Here is a 26,261-nt window from a genome sequence, read left to right on the forward strand (position 1 = left end):
TTTGGTGTCTTTTATTAGTGGATGTATAAAGACATCTTTGAATTTTAAAAATCCATTTGCTGCTGTGTTTTTTATAAGTGTTGGTACAGCACTATTCTGACTGACCTAAATTCTCTAGATTATTTTAATATTATGCAGTTCCTGTTTTTACTACTGAAAGAATACACCTGAGCAATGGAGTTGTAAGATTAGTAATTGCTATTTCTTCTTAGAAGTACAGTCAAATATATGCTTTTCCAAAGCATCTCATTCTGGTAATCTCCTCTATGTCTGGATCAAATAAATCTACTAGCTTGCTTCCCTCCTGCATTAAACAAAGTAGCCCACTATTTGCTACTGTACTGGGACACTCTAATCATCTCCCTTAACTCCCTAAACTTAACTCCCTTAAAGCTTCAGTTCTGAAGCTTTTCTCAGAACTGATGGACCCTCAAAAAGTACGTTATCTGTGTATGTGACCAGAGTAAAAAGGGGCAGACTTTCACATTCTGTTGTACAAATAACTCATCTGTGTAACACGTACCAGCCAAAATTTTCACTCCTGAATTCCAAGCTCATTTTTTCATGGCTTAAAATTATGTTTAATTGACTTCTTATTTTATTTCTGGTGTACTGATGGTACTAGGAGTAATGATTGGTGGGTACTTGTGTGGTGGGTACTTATGTGTGAAATGAAAGTTATTATTTGGTGTTTTCAACATTGTCCACAGATCAAAAGCAACTGTGTTTGCAGCAGCAAACACAGTTTGTCAAAAAAATGACAAAAATTGTCATTTTTACTGTCCAGCTATCTTTGTTTGGCTGCCTCTTCAGTTTGAGTTGTATCCATTTGTTTTATTAAAAAGGTACCTGGGTTGTATTATTCTACTCTCTCTCTCTCTCTCTCTCTCTCTCTCTCTATATATATATATATATATATGAATATATACTACTGCTACTGTTGTGAGTAATAAACTGACCTTTGTCTCTGACCCTGGAATCTCAAGACTTCTACCAACACCCATGGAACTGTAACAGGCTTGCTACATAGCAGGTACCAAACTTAAGCATTTTGGCAGACTGTGACAAAAAGTCTAAGTTTAACTTCAGTGTTTGTGATGTCTCTTTGAATTAGAACAAATCATTTAAACCATCAGGTATTAAGTTTTTTATATTATGTATAAGTACTTGACTTAATGCTTTCTAAATTATATCAAGATCTAGAGACTATGATCCAAGAAATGGAATCCCTGACAAATGAGGGAAGACACACACAAAAAATAGAGCTGGACTTATTTAACTTTTTTTTTAATGGAATAGTTGCAATATCATTTAGTAGATATGTGATCTGGGAAAGTAAATTAATTAAGTGTTTAAACAAATTCTTTAATGTCATAATGCTATCATTAGAGCTAAAGGTTTTCAATTTAATATTTCATTCAGTTTATCATAAAAGCAAGTCTGAGAATTCTATCAATCATGAGAGCATTTATTTACAGGGTGCCACATAGGAGTCACAAAAATTGTACCATGTGTTTGATCAATTCCAAAATCTCTTTCATTTTCTAGTATTATACTGGCATTTTAAATGAAAAGTTCACTAAAATAAATTGCCAGAATAGTTTAGTAGCAGTATTCAGCTCAAACTGCGGTCAAGTTCAGGCATGAAGACTACTCAGACTAAAAGGTAAAACAAAAGCAAGAAACAGAAACAAAGGGTACATGATACCAATAAAAATATATAGCAAAATGGTATATTAAACTCAAACCTGTCAACAATAAAATAAATATACATTATTTAAGCACTATAGTTATTTGACAGAAATTATAGTATTTGATAAAATGTAAGAACTACCTATGTACTGGCAAAAATAAAACTCCTTTAAATATAAAAGCTAAAAGAGATTAAATGTAAAAGGCTAATTAAAATAAACAAACAATTACCCATTAACACAAATCAAAATAAATCTTTATTGATTTTATTAATATCAGGCAAAGTATATTCCAAGGTAAAGAATAATACTAGGGATAAAGACAATCATTTTGTTATAATAAAGGGACATCCTAAATCATCTAGAAACATAACATCATCAAGAAAATGTCACAATCCTAAGTGGTTATACACCTAATAACACAGCTTCAAAATACATGAAGTAAAGTAGTTGGGAATTTCAAAAGTCCTTTCTCAGTAATTAACATAATAGATAGAGAGAAAATCAATCAACATATAACTTACATAAAAAACACTAATCAACAATCTTGCCCAATTATGGCATTATTAGAACAATCCATTAAACAGCAGAACAATATATATTCTTTTCAAATGCATATAGAAATTTTGCCAAGGTAAGCCATATATTGGCTCATATTATAGGTCTCAATGCAACTAAAAGGATTCAAATAATATACAGTATATTATCTGATCACAGTATGTTAATTTTCTGGAAATTGATTTATAGATGCAATGTAACCCAACCAAAATCCCAGTAGTCTTTGTAGAAATTGAAAACTAAATTGACTCTAAAATTTGTATAAAAGTACATTGGATCAAGAATAGCCAAAAGAAACTTAAAATAGGAGATTAAAGATAGAAGACCCGTGATCTTTGATTTCAAGACTCATTAAGTCATGACAATAAGGACTATTTGGTGTTGGAATAAAGATAATAAAAAATGATCAATGGAGCAAAATAATGAGCCCAGGAATAGATTCACATGCATATGAAAAACTGATTTTGGAAAAATATACAAAACGTTTCAATGAGAAATAAATACCTTCTTGAAAAGTGATGCTAGAACCTTTGAATAGTTCAGATTGAAAAAAAAAATGAACTTCAACTCTCATCTCACATTGTATAAAATATTAACTTAAAATGGATAATATATAAAAATATAATGGCTAGGATTATAAAACTCCTAACAGCGAGCTTCTAAAAGAAAACCTGAAAATATTATCTAGGAGAAAATTTTATTGACCATAGTTTGACAAAGATTTCTTAAATAGATACCAAATGCACAAACTCTTGAAATAATAGTAATAAATTGGATTTTCTAAAATATGAACATTTATTTTCTTATAAACACTGTTAAATAAATGAAAATGCAAGCTGCAGATTTGAAGAAAACATGTGAAAAACAAATACCTGACAAAGATTTTGTATTTAGAATACAGAGTCCTCTTACAATGTGATAAGACCAATAGCCTAATTTAAAATGAGCAATTAATTTGAACAAACGCTTTACCAAAAAATCTAAACAGTCGGCAGACAATCATGAAAAGGTGTAAAACATCATGGTTTATTAGAAAATATAAATTAAAGCCCAAATGGGTTTCCACTTCATATTCAATCCATAATAAAATTAAGAGGAAAGCTTATTAAGTGTTAATAAAAATGTGGAACAACTGAAAACCTCAAACACATCTTGTAGGAATGGAAGTGGTATAACCACTTTACCTAACTCTTTGGCAATTATTTAAAAAGTTAAACATACTCCTGTCATATGACCTACCCATCCCATTAATAAATACCCAAGAGAAATAAATCATCCATAGAATGACTTTTGTATGAATGTTTATAGCAGCCTAAAGCCTCAAAATGGAAAAAAAAAAATCACAATATCTATCAATAGGTAAACAGATAAAAATTCTTGGCATATGAATACAGTGGGACACTACTGAACAATAAGGAATGATATGTATGCCATTCATGGATAAATCTCAAAATAATGACAGGGTATGAAAAATAATGCCATATTTTTGCTTATCTTTTTATGTCATATCAAAATTATGATTACCATAAAAAAGACAAACAAAAACAAATACAGATGATATAACAATATTTTTATAAAATTCTAGAAAATTCAAACTTGTCTACAGTGACAGAAAGCAGATCAATCATTACCTTAGGATTAGGAAGTGTGGGAGGGAGTGGGAGGCACTTGGAAAGGCTGGAGGAAGGAATTACAAAATGGTATCAGGATACTTTGGCAGCCCTGCATAGGCTCATTGTATACATAATTATCCACTTCACTTTGTGCAGTTCTTGTATGCCAATTACACCTTAATAAAGCTGGATACAAAGGGGAAGAAATAATGTTCTATGTATAATATCTTGTCAGAATCAAATGTATCTCATTCCAAAGAGAATTGACTACTGGGCTGTCTAGATTATTCTGTCCTGCTTATACAAAGATGAAATAAGTCCAGAATTAGTTATGTAAGTTAACAGTTTCTAGTGTTGTCCAGACATAAGACAGCTGGAAAAAAAATTAAAAATTTAGGGCCATCTCTTGAATATAGACCTCACATTAGAAGCTTTTCGTGGGTAGCTGACAGGCCACTGGACAAGTATTTCTCTTAGAAAAAATAATCACCCCTACATTAGAGCATTAAAGATTAAAATTTGTGTGGACTCTCTCTTTCCTGTTAATGCCTAGGTATTCTAAAATAAATTATGAAACAACAAAATCACCATTACATAATTTTAATTTATCTTAGCCTTAATTTTTTCAGCTCATTAAAAATAATGATATCATTTAAACCACTGTGCAGATCAAAAGAGATAATGTATAGAAAGCATGAGTGCATAGTAAGTATTCAATACTTACTATTATTTAATAGAGATTAAACTGCTATACTATAGCAAAGAAAATGAGCTCATGAAATATTCTGTTTCTGTAATTCCCCAATTCTGGGTGTTTCTCCAGTTGTTCAGAAATTACTTCCGTGGCCTCAATGTGAGCTATTTATAATGAGGAAAGGTATGAGAGGTTTTTTGTTTTTTTGTTTTTTCCCTCATTGTCTTTTTTTTCTGACATAGAAGGGAAAGCTGCCTCTATTATATTATACTCAAAAGAAACCATTTCTTTTTACAGCCCAGTAGTTTCAACCTGGCTGAATATCAGAATCAAATGGGGAATTTTTAGAATGCCTGTAACTGGACTCCATCCCAGACCTTAAACTCTCTGAGGGTGCATCCCCTGTGTCAATATTTTGAAGACCATCCTGAGGACTTTTAATGGCCAGTCACGATTGAGAATGACCAAGTAATAATTTCCATTAAGAGCTTGGCTCTTTCTGTAGAGAGAAACACACACACAGGATGCAAATAAAGTTAGGTAAAATTTTTGATTAGTTTTGTGACTTTTTGAATCATTATTTTTCGTTGCTAATAAGTTGGCATTTTCCCAACATGTTCTGCTTATTGACTGTCTGTAAGTTGTCTACATGTTCTAAAGAGTTAACTACAGGCATAGCACACTAGATAATTTTTTGACAGTGTGCCTTAAACTATTTATTAAATTTATTAAGCCATACTTACTGTGAGTACATCAAACCCCAAACTAAAATTGAATAAAAAAGAGTCAATCCTGGGGACTGGTAGCAGATGCTAGCCATTCTACTTAGTTGTCTAATAGCATATGCAGAAAGAGACAGTCTCCAAGGCAACTGAGACATAAAACTACATGAATATTTTATTTTATGTTTGCTGTGGTTTGAAAGTTTATGTTCCCTCAGAATCTATAAGCTGAAATCCTAATCCCAAACAAATGGTATTAATAAGGGAGGCCTCTGGTACATGATTAGGTGATAAGGGTGGAGCCCCTCTTGAATGAGATTAGTGCCCTTAGAAAAGAGACCCCAGAAAGTTACCACACCCTTTTTACTATATGAGGACACAGCTAGAAAGTGCCATCTGTAAATCAGCAAAGGGGCCGTCACCAGATGCTGAATCTGCCAGCACCTTGATCTTGGACTTCCCAGTGTCTATAACTGTGAGAAATGAATTTCTATATTTTATAAACTGCCCAGTTTATGATATTTTGTTATAGCAGCCAAAATGGACTAAGACAATGTTAATTGGAGTCAACACCTTGAATTTCACAATGAAGAAGAAAAAAATTATTTTAAAAAAAGAGAAATTATTCTAAAGGATAGATAAGTATAGCTTAATGTAAGATTTGGTGGTAATAATTTATAAAAATTACTTTTGGTAATTTGTTAGGTTTAAAGGCCCGGTCGGCAGGACATGGTGGCTCAGGACTGTAGTCCCAGCATTTTGGGAGGCCATGGTGGGCAGATTGCTTGAGCCCCAAAGTTCAAGACCAGCTTAGATAAAAATGGTGAAATTCCATCTCTACAAAAAATACAAAAATTAGTTGGGTGTCGTGGCCTCTGCCTTTAGTCCCAGCTACTTGGGAGACTGAGGCAGGAGAATCATTTGACCCTAGGAGGTCAAGGCTACAGTGAGTGGTGATAGCACCACGGCACTCCAGCTTGGGTGACAGGGCAAGATCTTGTCTCAAAGAAATTTAAAAAAAAGTCCAGATCAAAGCTGGGTATTGTGCTACAGATGTGATATATGGACTCAACATATATTATATATATATAATATATATATATATATATATGATTTTTGTATATATTTTAGACACTTACGTTGTTCGCTTTGAAGGGTCTGCCCAAAGCTGTAGTCTGAAGACATTGTCAATTGTCCATTACTTACTGATTGAGAAGGTGTGATGAAGAATGACTAGTGTCAATGAAGTGAATTACTGTTTCACAGTAAGAAGCACTGGGATTATTCTCTATAAAGAAATAAAAGCAAGCAAATTAATACATTTTAAAATTTTCTTTGCCCAATTAACAGCCAACACATAAGAAAAAGATAAGATCCTGTAGAAATGATGGACAATTGCAAAGGGAAGATCATATTGTGACACTGAGTACTTTATTGTGAGAAGAAGTATGTTTTACTCTAAATCCAACCTCACAGATGTCCTCTTCATGAGAGATCATCACTGTAACTTTAGTAATAGATTTGTCCATAATATTTCCTACTTTGTCACTGTGGGAATAGTGTGATGTATACTTTATTCTTTTTACACCATAGGGAGAGACAAACTGACTATTCAGGCATTGTATCATTTATTGTTTTGAGGGTAACAAACTACTCAAAAACTTAGTTCTTTGAAGTTAACAATCATTTATTGAGCTTGAATCTGAAAATTTACAATTTGAGTTGGGCTAAGCCAAGTAATATTTCTGCTAGTCTCATCCATTTATATGTGGTCAGCTTCTGGTCAGCTTGATAGATCTGTTACAAGAGGTTGATTGGATGACAGCTGGGCCAGAGGGAACCACTGTGTACAGCCTTCTTCATTTACCAGTCTAATCCAGTCTCACTCATGTGATGACAAAATGTCCCCCAAACAGCAAGTAAAGATAAGTCACAAGGTACAAACACTTTTTTAAAATCTATGTATGCTTTGCAATTGACAATTCCCCATGAACATGACCAGTAGGGATTCAATGGGTGGAGAAGGAGACTCCATCTCTTGATAGAAGGGGAAAATTGTGACCATTTTTGCAATCTCTCGTATTTCTCCTTCTGGAAATAGTCATTTACAATTCTTTTCCATGCAAAATATATTCACCACCCTCCCTACATTTTCAAATTCTCATTCAGGATTGGATTCTAGGATCATATAATGCACTCATATTCTGATACAGCTTCTCTTCATCCAGGGAAAACTTGCTTTCCACTCTCTGAATAGGTTAGTATCTCTCCCATTTCTTATACCTCCATGCTACCTTTTTATTTATTTATTTTCCATTGGCTAGAGTGCATTTTTAGTATTTATTTGACTGTGTGATTTCATTCGAGAATTAATACAAGGGCAAGGTCAGTATTTCATATATTTCTGCACATCCAATATTGATGGTCATGTTCTATAGACATTTTTGAATGAAAGAATGGGTGAATAATTAAATAAAGACAATTGATAGCCTAATAATTCAAGGAGTCATTTTTTATAAGATTTGCTATAAGCTATTTTTTGCAAGAATCATATTCAAAATTCAGCCTTATAAAATCAAAAAGAGCTAAAGACTCAAAATGATTATATTCAAATGAATCTCTACTTAGCTTATATTATGCCATTTTCAACTTTGCTTTGCACAGCTTGGTAATGCAGAAATTATTTTTAAGTTTGCAGGCATAAGAAGGAAGAATTGATCAATTTAGAATGTATCAAATGTATTACCTGTAACTTTTTCTGATTTCCAAAGATATTTTATTAACTCAATGTTATTGCTCAGATCATTTTTGGCCATCTGTCATCACATAAGGTGTAAAAACAAAAGTTAATTGGTAATACAGTAAAGTTTTTTAGCTTTATCTCCCTGCCATCTTAAACCAGAAAACTCAGGAACACTGAAGTTTGTTTGAAAATATTAAAAGAGATTCAGAATTTAAAAACAACTCTGTGTGAGTATTTTTAACGCAAAACATTGGTGGGCATTTCTTTGTGTTTCTGTGCATGTTTAACACTGCAGTTGACCCTTAAACAACAAACATTTAAACTGTGTGTATTCGCTTATATGCAGATTTTTGTCGATACATACATTGGGCAATTTTTTGGAGAGATTTGTGACAATTTGAAAAAACTCACAGATAAACAACATAACTTAAAAACATCTAAAAAATAATAAAAAGAAATGCACGAATGCACAACATACATGTATATATTAGTCTACTTTATCATTTAGTACCATAAAATATACACAAGCCTATTATTAAAATGTTAAAATTTATCAAAACTTATGCACACAAACATTTACAGACATTACATAGTACCAATCAGAATTGAGGAAAATGTAAACAAACACAACAATTCAATATTAAATTATAATTGCATAAATTACCTGTAGCACACACCTCACTACTGTAATAATTTCACAGCCACCTCCTGCTTCTATTGCAGTGAGCTCAAGTATCACGAGACTCTGCTTTAAAAGCTGTGTGACGCTAATCATCACTCCATGAACAGTCCTCTCTCCAGTAAATTGCATGTCACAGTAAAAAGTTATCTCTCATGGTTCTCACACATGTTTTGCCGTGTTTAGTGCAATAGTGTAAACTTTGAGAAACACCATGAGACCCATGCAATTTGCTATGTGATGCTGGAAGTGCTCCCAAGAAGCAGAGAAATATCATGACATTATAAGAAAAGTTGAATTTCCTGGTATGTACTGTAGTTTGAGGTCTGCAGCTGCAGTTGCCTGTCATTTCCACATAATGAATCCAGCCTAAGGACCATTGTGAAAAAGAAAAGAAAATTCGTAAAGTCCATGTCACAGCTATTTCAGCAGGTGTGAAAACCTTGCACTTTTTGCGAAACACAAGATATATATTAATCAACTGTTTATATTATTGGTAAGACTTCTGGTCAGGAGTAGGCTATTACTAGTTAATTTTTGAGGGAGTCAAAAATTATATGATAATTTTCAACTGCAGGTAAGGGGACCAGCGTCCCTAACCTGCATGCTGTTTGATAGTCAACTGAATTATCAATGTTTATCTCTGTTTCTGTTAGAGCATCACTATAAGCGGCCAAATTCACTCCTCTATGTTTCTGCATCACTTTATTATCATGGTATTCATATAGCCATATATAGGACTTTGCATATTTCTCTCCTTCATGGAAAATTAAGATATTTATGTACATATTATTCATGCATGTACTTGTTTATTCAGTATGAAAGGATTTGTCAAAAGATTGTGGAGGGTTTCAGAAGATAACACTATTTTTAGAGGCACTTAAAAATTATATGGCTATAGCATACTTCATATTATGTGACTATTTTTGGGCAGAACTTACAGTTGGATTTACCTATGGACTCATTTCTGTATATCTGTCTTTATAGACACTCTTTGGGTTATGTGGCAGTTCTGGCTATCAAAATATTTTCAATAATTTTATTTATTTTTTAAAGTTTTAAGATAGGTGATAGAAAACAAATTTTAGAACTCAGAAGATTTGTGTTCTAATTGTTTATCATTTTCTCAGCAGCCTTGAGTGAGCTATTTACCAAATGTCAATAAACTAACAGCTCACATAAAATAGTTGTATTACAATGCTATGCATATGCATACCTGTGCTGAATACTAGTACCACACTGAATATATGTGAGAATCTGGGCAAATTACTAATATATTACACAACTGAACCTCATTTTTCTAATCAGTTCTGTTAAAAGAAAAACTTTAGCTGAATTAAATTTAAAAGTGTTTAATTGAGCAATAAACAATTTGTGATTTGGGCAGCCTCCCAGAATCACAGCAAATTCAGAGTGTCTCCAGAGCAGCCACATGATGGAAGAAGATTTATGGAGAGTAAAAAGTATGTTACCGTACAGAAAACGGAAGTGAGGTACAGAAACAATTGGATTGGTTGCAGCTCAGCATTTGCCATATCTGAACATGGTATGAACAGTTACCTACATTTGATTGGCTAAAACTTAGTGATTGACACAGGTGTTGGCTATGGTCGTTTTACACCTCCACTTGTTATAGTTCACGATGTGAAGAAAAACCTTTAGGTCGAACTTAAATATGTAAGGAGGCAGCTTTAGGATAAACTTGATTTAACAGTTCAATTACTATGCTATAACTACTTACTGGAGTATGTGACACTTAGGAAAAGTCATGTAAGGATTGCATGAAATGAAGGAACTTAAGTGGACAACACAGTCCTTGGCATGTAGAAGGTATTGAATAAATCTTAATAACTCCATTTCCTTATAAAGAGTAGAAAAAGAGATAGAATGCATATAGCTTTCAAATGAGAGTATCAATACCACTACAAATGAAAACCTATGATAGAATAACAAGAAATAAAAGTATAGTATTTTACAAATATCCATCTTAAAAAGTAAGTAAACAAATGGAAGTATAGCATTTTACAAATATCCATCTTTAAAATTAAGTAAAGAGAAATGAAGGTAAAAATGAGAATCAAAAAGCTTTTACCATACACCACTAGTATCTTAATTACAGTATGCATTTTTAAGATTAGATTAGCTTTCTTCTATTAAAAATCCAGAACTAAATACTGAAAAATAACCTATCACTCATGGATACTTGGAGGCATCATTCCTTGGGTATTCTTGAAGACAGCATAAAGAAAATTACTTTTGTAATTCTATTAATTATCTCTCATTATCTATAACCACTAACAAACATTGTTCCTTTTAAGACACTCCATCATTAGTATATGTAATGTTTTCTTTTTCTATTATACTTTAAGTTCTGGGATACATGTACAGAACATGTAGGTTTGTTACATAGGTATACATGTGCCATGTTGGTTCACTGCAACCATCAACCCATCATCTACATGAGGTATTTCTCCTAATGCTATCCCTCCCCTAGACCCCCACCCTCTGAGAGGCCCCAGTATATGATGTTCCCCTACCCGCATCCATGTGTTTTCATTGTTCAACTCCCACTTATGAGTGAGAACATGTGCTGCTTTGTTTTCTGTTCCCATGTTAGTTTGCTGAGAATGATGGTTTCCAGCTTTATCCATGTTTCTGCAAAGGACATGAACTCATCCTTTTTTATGGCTGCATAGTATTCCATGGTGTATATGTGCTACCTTTCTTTTTTTAAAATCCAGTCTTATTGATGAGCTTTTGGGTTGGTTCCAAGTCTTTTCTATTGTGAATAGTGCTTCAATAAACATACCTAAAAACCATAAAAATCCTAGAAGACAACCTGGGCAATACCATTCAGGACATAGGCCTGGGCAAAGACTTCATGACTAAAACAACAAAAGCAATGGCAACAAAAGTCAAAATTGACAAATTCAATCTAATTAAACTAAAAAACTTCTGCACAGCAAAATAAAGTATCATCAGAGTGAACAGGCAACCTACAGAACGGGAGACATTTTTTTTGTTGTTGTTTTTAAATACTTGACCCCTTCACACTTAGCTAAGAAAACCCTTCTTATCTCTCCCCTTACCTGTCAATGCTAAACTCTCAAAAAGTAGAATTGTGCACCCTGTAGACACTCAACATATCTATGTCAGTGAATTGGCAGGAAACATTTCCTAAATCTCACTAAGAAATCTATGCATCAAAACAACTAATTAGAATATATACATATATTAAATAGAAATTTATTTGCTATGGAACATATAAGCATATAGGATTTGTTGATGAAAGACACATGCATATGGGGTTACTTCAAAATTGATAGCAAACCTTGCTATAAAGACACATGCACACGTATGTTTATTGCAGCACTATTCACAATAGCAAAGACTTGGAATCAACCCAAATGTCCATCAGTGACAGATTGGATTAAGAAAATGTGGCACATATACACCATGGAATACTATGCAGCCATAAAAAAGGATGAGTTTGCGTCCTTTGTAGGGACATGGATGCAGCTGGAAACCATCATTCTTAGCAAACTATCACAAGAACAGAAAACCAAACACCGCATGTTCTCACTCATAGGTGGGAACTGAACAATGAGATCACTTGGACTCAGGAAGGGGAACATCACACACCGGGGCCTATCATGGGGGGGGTGGGGAGGGGGGAGGGATTGCATTGGGAGTTATACCTGATGTAAATGACGAGTTGATGGGTGCAGCAGACCAACATGGCACAAGTATACATATGTAACAAACCTGCACGTTATGCACATGTACCCTACAACTTAAAGTATAATAATAATAAATAAATTTAAAAAAGAAAAAAAATAAATAAAAAATAAATATTTGAAAATAAAAAAAAAAAAACAAAAAACAAAAAAAAACAAAATTGATAGCAAACCTTGATCTTCACCTTCTTCCTGGTACATTTTAAAGAGCATTTGAAGCCAGAGAAAAAGGCCAGGTTACCTACAAAGGGAAGCTCATTGGACTAACAGTGGATCTGTCTGCAAAAACTCCACAAGCCAGAAGACAGTGGGTCCCAAATTCAACATTCTTGAAGAAAAAAATTTTCAACCCAGAATTTTATATCCATCCAAACTGGGTTTCATAAGTGAAGGAGAAATAAAATCCTTTACAGAGAAGCAAATGCTAAGGAATTTTGTCACCATCAGGCCTGCCTTACAAGAGCCCCAAAGGAAGCCCTAAATACGGAAAGGAAAAAACGGTATCAGCCACTTCAAAGACACACCAACATGTAAAGGCCAGCCACACTATGAAGAAACTGCATCAACTAATGTGTGAAATATCCAGCTAGCATCATGATGACAGGATCAAATTCACATATAACAATATTAACCTTAAATGTAAATGGGCTAAATGCCCCAATTAAAAGGCACAGACTGGAACGTTTGATAACAAGTCAAGACCCATTGTTGTGCTGTATTCAGGAGATGAATCTCATGTGCAAAGACACATACAGGCTCAAAATAAAGGATAGAAGAATGTTTAGCAAGCACATGGAAAACAAACAAACAAACAAAAAAGCAGAGGTTGCAATCCTAATCTCAGATAAAACAGACTTTAAAACAACAAAGATCAAAAAAGACAAAGAAGGGCATTACATAATTGTAAAGGGAACAATGCAACAAGAAGAACTAACTATCCTAAATATATGTGCACCCAATACAGGAACACCCACATTCATAAAACAAGTTCTTAGAGACCTACAAAGAGACTTAGACTCCCACACAGTAATAGTGGGAAAGTTTAACACCCCACTGTCAATATTAGACAGATCAATGAGACAGAACATTAACAAGGATATTTAGCACTTGAACTCAGCTCTGGATCAAGCGGACGTAATAGATTTCTACAGAACTCTCCACCCCAAATCAAAAAATATATAAATTCTTTTCAGCACACATAGCATTTACTCTAAAATTCACCACATAATTAGAAGTAAAATATTCCTCAGCAAATGCAAAAGAACAGAAATCATAACAAACAGCCTCTCTGACCACAGTGCAACCAAGTTAGAACTCAGAATCAATCAACTCACTCAAAACCTCAAAACTACATGGAAACTGAACAACCCGCTCCTGCATGATTACTAAGTAAATAATGAAATTAAGGTAGAAGTAACAAAGTTATTTGAAGCACATGAGAAAAAAGAGACAATGTACCAGAATCTCTGGGACACAGGTAAAAAAGTGTTTAGAGGGAATTTTATAGCACCAAATGCCCACATCAGAAAGCGGGAAAGATCTAAAATTGACACCCTAACATCACGATTAAGAAAACTAGAGAAACAAGAGCAAACAAATTAAAAAACTAGCAGAAGATGAGAAATAACTAAGATCAGAGCAGTACTGAAGGAGAGAGAGAAACACAAAAAAACTTTCAAAAATTAATGAATCCAGGAGCTGTTTTTTTGAAAATATTAACAAAATAGATAGACTGCTAGCCAGACTGTTAAAGACAAAAAGAGAGAGGAATCAAATAGACACACTAAAAAATTATAAAGGGAATATCACCATTGATCCCTCAGAAATAAAACTACCATCAGAGAATACTATAAAGACCTCTATGCAAATAAACTAGAAAACCTAGAAAAAAAAATGGTTAAATTCCTGACACATACATCCTCCCAAGACTAAACAAAGAAAAAGTCAAATCCCTGAATAGACCAGTAACAAGTTCTGAAATTGAGACAGTAATTAATAGCCTAACAAGTAGGAAAAAAAGCCCAAGACTAGATGGATTCACAACTGAATTTTACCAGAGGCACAAACAGGAGCTAGTACCATTCTATCTGAAATGATTGCAAACAATAGAGAAACAGAGACTACTTCTTAACTCATTTTATGAGGCCAGCATCATCCTGATTCTAAAATCTGTCAGAGACACAAACACACACAAAAAAATTCAGGCCAATATCCCTGAGGAACATTGATGTAAAAATTCTCAGTGAAATACTGGCAAACTGAATCCAGCAGCACATCAAAAAACTTAATCACGATTAAGTTGGCTTCATCCCTGGGATGCAAAGCTGGTTCAACATACGTAAATCAATAAACGTAATCCATCACATAAACAGAACCAATGACAAAAACCACATGATTATCTCAACAGATGCAGAAAAGGCCTTGGATAAAATTCAACACCCATTCATGCTAAAAACACTCAATAAACTAGATATTGATGGAACATATCTCAAAATAGTAAGACCTATTTATGACAAACCCATAGCCAATATCATTCTGAATAAGAAAAAGCTAGAAGGATTCCCTTTGAAAACTAGCAAAAGACAAGGATGCACTCTCTACCACTTCTATTCAACATGGTACTGGAAGTTCTGAACAGAGCAATCAGGCAGGAGAAATAAATAAATGGTATTCAAATAGGAAAAGAGGAAGTCAAATTGTCTCTGTTTGCAGACATGATTGTGTATATAGAAAACCCTATCATCTCAGCCCAAAACTCCTTAAGCTGACAAGCAACTTCAGCAAAGTCTCATGATACAAAATCAATGTGCAAAAATCACAAGCATTCCTATACACCAATAATAGACAGAGAGCCAGATCATGAGTAAATTCCTATTCAGAATTGCTACAAAGAGAATAAAATACATAGGAATACAACTTCCAAGGGATGTGAGGGACCTCTTCAAGGAGAACTACAAACCACTGCTCAAGGAAATAAAAGAGGACACAAACAAATGGAAAAACATGCATGCTGATCGATGGGAAGAATCAATATCATGAAAATTGTCATACTGCCAAAAGTAATTTACAGATTCAATGCTATTCCCATCAAGCTACCATTGACTTTCTTCACAGAACTAGAAAAAACAAAAACAAAAACCAACAAAAAAAACTACTTTAAATTTCATATGGAACCAAAAAAGAGCCTGTATAACAAAGATATTCAAAGCAAAAAGAGCAAAGCTGGAGGCATCATGCTACTTGACTTCAAACTATACTACAAGGCTGCAGTAACCAAAACAGCATGGTACTGGTACCAAAACAGATATATAAGCCGAAGGAACAGAACAGAGGCCTCAGAAATAACCACACATCTACAATCATCGACAAATCTGACAAAAACAAGCAATGAAGACATGATTTCCTGTTCAATAAATGGTGCTGGGAAAACTGGCTAGCCATATGCAGAAAACAGAAATTGGACCTCTTCCTTACACCTTCTAAAAAAATTAACTCAGGATGGATTAAAAACTTAAACATAAAACCTAAAACCATTAAAGCACTAGAAGAAAACCTAGGCAATACCATTCAGGACATAGGCATGTGTAAAGACTTCATGACTAAAACACCAAAAGCAATTGCAACAAAAGCCAAAACTGACAAATGGATCTAATTAAATTATAGAGCTTCTGATCAGCAAAAGAAACTATCATCAGAGTGAACATGCAATTTACAGAATGGGAGAAAATTTTTGCAATCTATCCATCTGACAAAGGTCTAATATCCAGAATATACAATAAACTTAAACAAATTTACAAGAAAAAAAACAAACAACCTCATCAAAAAGTGGGCAAAAGATATGAACAGACACTTCTCAAACGAAGACATTTATGCAACAAACAAACATAAAAAAAAAGCTCATTGTCACTGATCATTAGATAAATGCAAATCAAAACCACAATGAGATACCATCTCATGCCAGTTAGAATGGTGATCATTAAAAAGTCTAGAAACAACAGATGCTGGTGAGGATGTGAAGAAATAGGAACATTTTTACACTGATTGCAGGAGAGTAAATTTGTTCAACCATTGTGGAAATCGGTGTGGCAATTCCTCAAGGATCTAGAACCAGAAATACCATTTGACCCAGCATTCTCATTACTGGATATATACCCAAAGGTTTACAAATCATTCCACTATAAAGACACATTCATACATATATTTATTGCATCACTATTCACAATATGCAAAGACTTGGAAGCAACCCAAATGCCCATCAGTGATGGATTGGATTAAGAAAATGTGGCACATATATACCATAGAATACTATGCAGCCATAAAAAAGAATGAGTTCCTGTCCTTTGCAGGGACATAGATGAAGCTTAAAGCCATCATTCTCAGCAAACTAACACATGAACAGAAAACCAAACAGTGCATGTTCTCACTCATAACTGGTCATTGAACAATGAAGACACATGGACACAGGGAGGGGAACGTCACACACTGGGGCCTGTCCAGAAGTAGTGGGAAGGGGAGGTAGGACATTAGGACAAGTATCGAATGCATGTGGGGCTTAAAACCTAGATGACAGCTTGATAGGTGCAGCAAACCACATGGCAAATACATACCTATGTAACAAACTTGCACATTCAGAACATGTATCCCAGAACTTAAATAAAAGAAAATATTAATACATGTTTTAAAAAAGAAAGCTAGAATTACAAATGGAACCTGAAGATCTGACTGAACTGCTGCAATTTTATAACAAAACTTGAATGGATGAAAAAAAAAAAAGAAAAGAAAAATTGCCTTCTAAGTGTTTATTTTTCTTATTTATACTCTTATTTTTTCAGGTTGTAGTTTACTTATTCAAGTAGATGTTTTAGAAAGCAGTTAATTTACATATTAAACAACATGGTCTAACTATAATGGATTCCTTACACCACCTATCTTATTGTCGCATTTCCTTTAATATGCCATCACAAGTGACTCTTATTTAGCGTAGTAAGCAATATTCCTAAGGACGTAAAGAAGTAAACAAAAGAACAAGCAAAACCAAAATTGGATTTCTTCTTATCTAAGGTATTTTGTCTGATGGCTTTAAAAAGTTTCTCTGGATAAAGGATGCAGATAAAATTGTACTATTCTATTTCTTCGTAAGGAAAGTGAATAGATAAGAAAATAGTCTTTTTATATGCTTAACCTTACTCCGTAGGCACCGCGAAATTTTCCAGGTTGTCATAGATTGGAATAGCAAGACTGAACTCCTAGAAATCTCCCATCTCCTTTCATACACTAGTGAAACTAATGAGGCAGTGGCTACTATGAATGTTTTTCAGAAAGACATTTGTATTTGGGGACAAACCAGGAGATTCACTCTCTAAAGAGTAATAAAAATTAAAAATCATAAACATGTATTCATTTTTTACTTTAATAATATTGATTAAAAATACAAACTAATGAATTAAATTGTATTTTGTAATACAAATACAACTTTTAAAAGAAATATAAATATTGAGATGAAATAAGGCTGTGGATTGTTATTTTTTTTTTTAAAGAAAACCTCAGCCTTTATAATTAAAATCAGCCACATATTGCTCTCCTTATATATTATATTAGTTTCTTTATGTCTTAGTGCGCAATTGTTGTTTTTATTTTTATGCAAATTCACTTGTATGTACCTCATCCAAACATTTACTTTATTAAAAATTCCCAACCAAAAAAGCACCATTCCCAGAGTCAGTCCAAAGAATCTTCTGGTCACTTAGGTAATTGTCAAATTGTTCCCCTCACAGCTACCCTCAATAGAATTCCAACTACAAATCTACCTCGGTGTTTTAGGTAGAAAAACCCTAATCCTGGGGACTGTGAAATTGTTGATACATCACTTCCATGATTAGGTTATATGGTACGGGTGACCTTAAAAATAGGAAGCTATATCTAGGTGAGCTGAATCTAATCATGCAAGCCCTTTAAGTGCAGAATTGTCTGGCTAGTAGCAGAAGTCAGAAACTTTCCAAGCATGAAGTAGATTTGACCCATCTTTGGTGGCTTTGAAGAGTGTGATGGGGCAAGGAAGACGGGCAGCCTGTAGAAGTTAGGAACAACCCCCAGATGAACCAACAAGAAAAATATATATATATATCTCAGTGCCACAACCACAAGGAACTTAATTTGTCCAGGAATCTAAACGAGTGAGTGTGGAAGCAGATTATTCTTCAGTTTACGGTTAAGAGCCCAGGCAGGCTGACACCTTAATAAAAATTAAGGTTGCCTGCGGGGCGCGGTGCCTCACGCCTGTAATCCCAGGACTTTGGGAGGCTGATGCAGGTGGATCACGAGTTCACGAGATCGAGACCATCCTGGCTAACATGGTGAAATCCCGTCTCTACTAAAAAATACAAAAAAATTAGCCAGGCGTGGTGTCGGGCGCCTATAGTCCCAGCTGCTCGGGAGGCTGAGGCAGGAGAATGGCGTGAACCCGGGAGGCGGAACTTGCAGTAGGCCGAGATCGCACCACTGCACTCCAGCCTGGGTAACCCAGCAAGACTCCGTCTCAAAAAAAAATAAATAAATAAAATAAAATAAAAAATAAGATTTTCCACACCCTGGGCAGACAACCCAATTGAGCCCATCGAAATTTCTGTCCTACATTATTGTGAGATAATAAATGGTTTTGAAGTGGCTAGTTTTGGGTAATTTTTGTTGCTTAGCATTGAAAAACTCATGATTTCTAAGCTGATTATTTTCAAAAATTTTTGGTGCAGATTGTATTTTCCAAATGAAACTTGTGTAGAAAGTATATAAAAGTTGTACCAGGATTTCTTAGATTAAAAACATAATCATTTCTACACATCAATACAGATGCTCACTTTATCCCATGTGGTCCCAACACTGAACTGGAAGAATCTTTGGAAACCCACTAGAATACTTCAACATGAGAATCTGTATTATTTGAGTTTTGAATACCAGAACCAATGATTAAAGGAGTTTTTGTTTGTTTGTTTGTTTTGTATTTTGAGACAGAATTTCACTCTTGTTGCCCAGCCTGGAGTGCAATGGCCTTATGTTGGCTCACTGCAACCTCCGCCTCCTATGTTCAAGCGATCCTCCTGCCTCAGCCTACTGAGTAGCTGGGATTACAGGTGACCGCCAGCACACACCTTGCATATATATATAGTATTTTTAGTAGAGCCGGGGTTTCACCACATTGACCAGGCTGGTCTCGAAACCCTGACCTCAGGTAATCCACCCACCTTGGCATCCCAAAATGCTGGGAGTAGAGGAGTGAGCCACTGCGTCCGTCCTCTAGAGGGATTTCAAATGAAAAGTTTATTCCTTTTACTCCAGGTTTAGGATACAAGTGACTCTTAATTAGCTACTTGGATTTATCAAAGTCTAGACACAGTCTTTAGCTATATCTTAACTAATAGCCTCTACAGCCAAATTCTGGCAACAGCTACTTGTACTTCTCATCGTAAACAGAAAATACCCTTCTGCCAGCTCTAAACTGAACAAAAACATAAGAGTAAGCACGTGATGGCATCTATCCCACATTGTAATGATTTCTTGCCAAGCTGAAGAGCAGGCAAAAATACAATCTTCCCACACACTTCCTGAAAAACATAGACTTTTCCATGAGTGAATTTCATCAATAAAAAGAAAAGAAAAAGATACTTAACAATTATGTTGTAGCAGAGGCATCAACTGTTGTAAAAAAGATCCTCAAGAAAACAAATAGAATTATCAGGAAAATAGGCAATTCTTAAATTTAAAATTATCTTTAGTTTAAAAAACTAGAGCATGCCTTTTAGATGATACTCAGAGGAATGCCTGAGTGGGATAATTTATTTTTACAATGATTAGTGGGCAAGTTATTAGCATTTGACATTTATTGGCAAATATTTCCTGAGCTGAATTTGTATGTGTAGAATTTCTCTTTCCATGCCTAGCACATTTCTCTATTTTCTTTTCACTGCAAGGTATTTGTTGAGCTTCTCAAACAGAAGTTTCAGGTAATAGATAATCAACTGAATAAATTCTGGTGGATATTTTCCCTGTATGATAGCGAATTGCCACATAGCAAAACAGTACAGAGCTCGCTTTGGCAGAAATATCGTTGGCACCTACTTGTAAATGTCCTAGTTTGTAAGCATTTCTAGCAGAGCTTCAAGCACCTATTAGTCATTTGTTTCCGATGTTTTTAATAATAATTACACCTTCCATGTAGCACTTCTAAATATATGATTTCTCTATACACTTTAACAATGTTTAAAGTAGGTAAATCACATTCCTATTTCGTTTGCTCTGAAAGAAATTATGAAAAAAACCTTTTAAATGAGCAAAAGAGGCCGCTGTGTGTAGTCTTCTGGGTTATTTGATTTATAAAAAGCTGTATCTTTTATTGTCTTTGAACTTTTTACAACTCTTTAAGTTATAGAAAAATAAAACCTGACAGTAATGTCAATGATACTCATCCATAGAAATTAGAAAAAATATTATCTAGTGAATGCAGCTGATATTTGCCCTGTGGATATTGATCAGTTTTGCGTCTATTGGTAAATTCATTTCAGCATTCCCAATTGCCTATATAAGTGTTTTCTGAATTCTCCTTTGAATCAGTTGTAACATCTTATTACTTCCCTCATTAATTAATTACTGTATTGGTTTTGTATTGCTACATAACCATTACCACAAACTTAGCACAAACCACACAAATGAATTATTTCACTTTTTTAAAAAAATTTATTTTACATTGTTAGCAGTCTGGGTATAGCTTGACTGGGCTCTCTTTTCAGGTAATCAATGCGTAGGCTAAGTCTGCCATTTCTTTCAAGGCCCAAGGTCCTTTTCCAAGGACACTGAGTGTTTGCAGAATTCACTGAGTGGGTAAGAAATGCACTACAATTAAAACTCTGGAAAACAAGAAAAAGAATATAAGCTAAAAAGTCCTTGATAAGACTTAACTATTCCAAGATCCTTATATTGTTTGTAATAGAGGTTACAATATTAAATATGTTTAGAATTTAGTATGCTCCTTAAACACTAAGAGTAACAAATTGTAAAATATATAGAGTACATGTAACTTCCAAACAAGTATAGGGGAAAAATGGAATGAGGAATAAAATAAGTTTAAAACATCAAATCAATCTAAAAGATGTTAAGAAAGGGAGAAAAAAAGTGAACAAATAGGAATCAGGTAATATAGTAGTAGAAATAAATGCAAATGACCTAAACTCTCTAGTTAAAAAAATGTTTGTAATATTGGCTTAAAAACATGTTGGTTCCATGAAGTATGATTAAAATTAAAAGGTTGAAAGTCTAATAATGTAAAAATAAGTTTTTGGATAATTACTTAAAATATAATATCTGATAAAATAGTTATGATTTTTAAAAGTTATTGGAAATTAAGAGGATTACTCTATAGCAATGAAAAATTCAACTCACCAGTAAGTCATAATTTTAAACATATATGTATGAAATGACATAGCTTCAAAATATAGAGGCAAATGTTTAACAAAACCACAAGGAGAAAGTGACAAATCTTTTTCTAAAGTAAGGTATCTTATTACATCCTCCACGATAACTGATAGATGTGTCAGACAGGTAATCAATAAGCATTAGAGCATTTTAATACTAAACCTGTTTGATTTAACTGGCATAAATAGAATATTGTATCCCAGCTTTGCACGAACCATTTTCTTCTCGTGTATAAATGGAATAGCTTAAGAAAATGTATCTCCTCCTATAATATCAAACATCTCAATAAATCTCAAAGAATTGGGATCAAGTCAATGTGAACCCTGCACCACGTCACACCCCCAGTCTCTAGGGCGTGGTATGAATCCAGCCTCCTTCAGTATCAATAATATCATACAGATTCAGATAGAGACAGAGGAGAGGGGGTGAGGAAATGGTGAGCAGAGTGTTTTTGCTTTGTAACACTCTGAAACTAAGTTGTAAAATTTGAATAGTAAAATTATACCCAACTTTTCTGGGTCTGAAGGACTGATATGATGAGGACAAGATTGGAGAGTAGAGAGAAGGGAGATGTGAAATGTGAATATCTACTTTAACAGGGGTAGAGGAGAACATATACTCTTGCATGGCAAATAAGGTAACCATTTCCAGCTTCATTTCTAATACATCTTCCACCATTTAGTTTAATAAAGATGAAAAAATGTTTGCATATATTACTTAAAAATAATAACAATTATTATCTAATGTGTTAACTAAATAATGAAAGGATATCTATGTACAATTCAACCTATGTTGATGTGGGCACAAAAAGCTACAAACATTGCCTCCAGATAATTGTCTCTATAATATTCAGACATGTCAATATTGTTGTTTCCTACCAAGTTTCTTTGCTGTTTTAATATGTTGTATTGTGTAAATGTTCAAGCACCTTTGTTATGACACCTAACATATTTTATGATGTGAACACAACCCATGTTTCTAATCTCAACCACTATTTCTGTCCATAATTTGTGCCCTAGTAACTGAATGCAGTATATTCTCTTAGTAGTCGGCACTCAGTGAGACTGAATACGTGTGTATATACAGAGACATCAAATGTTCCAGATGTATAAATGTGATTATGCACATATATGTGTATATATGGTACATATATATTGTGCATTTATATAATCTTTATAATAATCCACTTTAGGAAACTACTACATCAGAGCCAAGGAAATTCAAATCTCAACTGAAAACGTCTTCTTGTGTGAAGCATTTTCTGACATTCTGACATATATTCATTTTCTTAAGTTTTTCAGTGTTATTTGTACATATTACCATTACTGACATTTCCATGACATATTTACGTTAGTTGTTTGCATGTTTACTTTTTCCATGGGATATAATCTCTTTTTAATCAAATCATCTTTTTACCTCTATTCTGAGAAATAAAATCAGTTCCCAGCATAGGAAAGCCACTCAATAAAATAATTCTGTTTAATAAATAAATATACAAACTTTAAAAAGTATTCAGTGAGTCTTTGATGTAAACTACCAGCTCCTCCTCACTCTTGAAAACCTTCCATCAGTAGAATGAATTCCTTTTGTGCTGAATCTGGAATCTCATTTGGTTTGCATTTTATCTGTTTGTCTCTGGCATTGATGTGATGATCCCAGAAGACATGTTGTTGAACTGGTAGCTATGTTTTGAAAAAAAAAGAAAGCCTAGCTTTCTAAGATAAACTTTCTGTCACAAGGTAGAAGAAACAGTATGCATGACAGTCAGACTTTGAAGTCAATCTAGGTTTGAATTTCGGTCATGTTAGCTGTGTGACTTAAATTATGCAACCCCTATGTTGCCTGTTGTGTAGCATTGTTAAAATTAAATTAGTTAAGATGTGTATATATTCATGATTCATATCTACACATGTACCTATGTGTACAGATAGATATCTAGATATACACATAAATATAGAAATAGATACAAAACATGCACTTAAACCAGGCGTGGATATTATAAAAGGTGTTGTTATTATTATCAATCATAGTTTTAATATTTTTATTGAAAGCATCTGGTAACTTTGAGCTTTTATACTTTATTTTGCAGCTAGATTTCTGGTTCCCATGGTTTTATTAGCCTTCTCTAGCCTGCAGTGAATTGTTTATTTATTTTAAAGCCCATGTATTCAGTTTTTTTCAATTTTAAATTAAAAAAAAGAAAACATTAACACACAGAAGAGATGCAGTTCATCTGCTTTGAAAAAATATTAAAGAAACTAGAAGGTATATAAAAAACTAGCCCTAAATAATGATAAAAATAGATGTATCCTCTATAAAAATGTGGAATAAACTATATTCAGGTACACTTATTCACTTGTTTGTGGATTAATTTTAAATTTATTTCATTCTTTAATATACTCTATCCTATGACACATGCCTGCTTTTTTTATTATTTAAGGAAAGCTTTTTTTTTTCTTCCTAATTATTTCACTAACTCAAATCAAGATGATTCAAAAATTAGTCGCTCATAAAAAAGCAACTTTTGCAATGTAAGGTAAATTGCACATTAAATAACCTGAAAAGTATTTATACTTAAGTCAGTCTTTAATAATAAGACTGATCTTTCATCCAGCTCTATTTTTAAACCAGGAACAGCAGCACATGTAAAATAAAAAAAATAGCTCCACATAAAAAATATTACAGTGTCTTGGGAAGTACAGTTCAAAATATACCCTAAGGAATAATGAACATTTCCCTATCTATTTCAAAATTACATGAATCACAATAAAGAATAACACAGTCCTGAACAATGTGCGAAGAAAATCAGTACACAGTTTTGCACCTTGTTGCACTTGGGGATTTAAGAGCTGGTGGAGTTTCTTTTTTATTAAATTTGTAGCTACCACTGATAAGCTACCAAACTTTCTTAAACCTTGATAAATAGCCCCAATCCTGAAGCATAAATTAAGGGGATAAGAGGTGCTATTTTGTTTATTTTCTTCATGAACACACAAGCTCTTTAGCTCAAATGGGTCCAACTAGGCTCAAGAAAAATTATACACATGCGTGTGCGCGCACACGCGCGCGCACACACACACTACATCTTTAAACACCAATACATTTAATACATATCTCTATTTATATGAAAAACACTTGCCAATACAGAAATTCTAACACAGAAGGTAAACAAGTCACATATCAATTCATTTCTTTGCTAAAAATGACCATTTTACTGTATAAACCTACCCATTTGTTAATTAAAAACTCAGGCTTTCTTTATAAGTTATTTGAAATTTAAAACTGCTCTGAAAATATGATCAATGGTTAGTTTCTAAGTTTAGCTTTAATGAGCTGAGCGGCATTATTCATTAGCTTATTGTTTGGGTTTAAAATTTTCATTTTAATAAAATGCAGTAATAATGAATTCACTATGTAATGAAACATAGAACATAGAAGTAGTGTCTACCATTTCAATAAATTCTTTTGTCAAGAGAAGCCAGGAAACCTCAGAATAGCAAAGAAACTTTCTTAAGAAAAATGATCCTAAAATTTAAGAATAGTGTTTCCTAAGCTACAAATTGGGAATGTCTTTTTACAAGTAAGCTGGAAACTGTCTCTTGATTTGGACTCATCTCTTTCCTTGTTCCAGTTACTTTTGTTCTCCATTTTTCTTTTTATCAAGTCATTTTAAATGTGCATGTACCTCGAAAAATGAAATATACCAAATGCTCGGACTTCTTTTTCATCACTTAGCCTGTTTTTCACCATTCCAAGGAGATTTGGAAAGAAGGAAATGCTACTTTTATCCAGGCCCCTGAAATCATCATGATGATAATCACAAACACAATTCAAGCATGCCATCATGTTAATAAAATTTCATTTTTGTGGTAAATATAACAATTGCCTAGCAAAGATTTTAATTCCAGGTTTTACCAAAAAGACAGAATATACAAAATACAATTAATGATATTTGAAATTTTGCAGCTTAAAAATTCTACAAGCATTTTGAGGCTGTATTTCCTCTCCATGGAAGGCCTATTGAAAAACAATACATTGTCATATGTTTGAAAATATTTAAATGTAATTCCAACTGATGAAGGAAATATATTAATGAATTCTTAAGCTTTCTTCAATTCATGTGGCTCCAATATTCCACATATGTACACAGAATACATATTACTGTCAATATCATTTGTATCAAAAGCAATTTAAAAAAATTACTCTTAATGTGGGTACTTGGTATTTCAATGTGAAAACTGTTGGAAAGATTTAAAAAATATAAATTCTTAAGGCATAATCACTATTGCATGAAACAGGTTTATTGTAACCATGGAGTCAGTCTTTCATTCAGTAACAGTGGCTTTGCACAAGTCAATTAGCCTC

The sequence above is a fragment of the Papio anubis genome, chromosome 3 (assembly GCF_008728515.1).
Source record: "Papio anubis isolate 15944 chromosome 3, Panubis1.0, whole genome shotgun sequence".
NCBI lineage: Eukaryota > Metazoa > Chordata > Mammalia > Primates > Cercopithecidae > Papio > Papio anubis.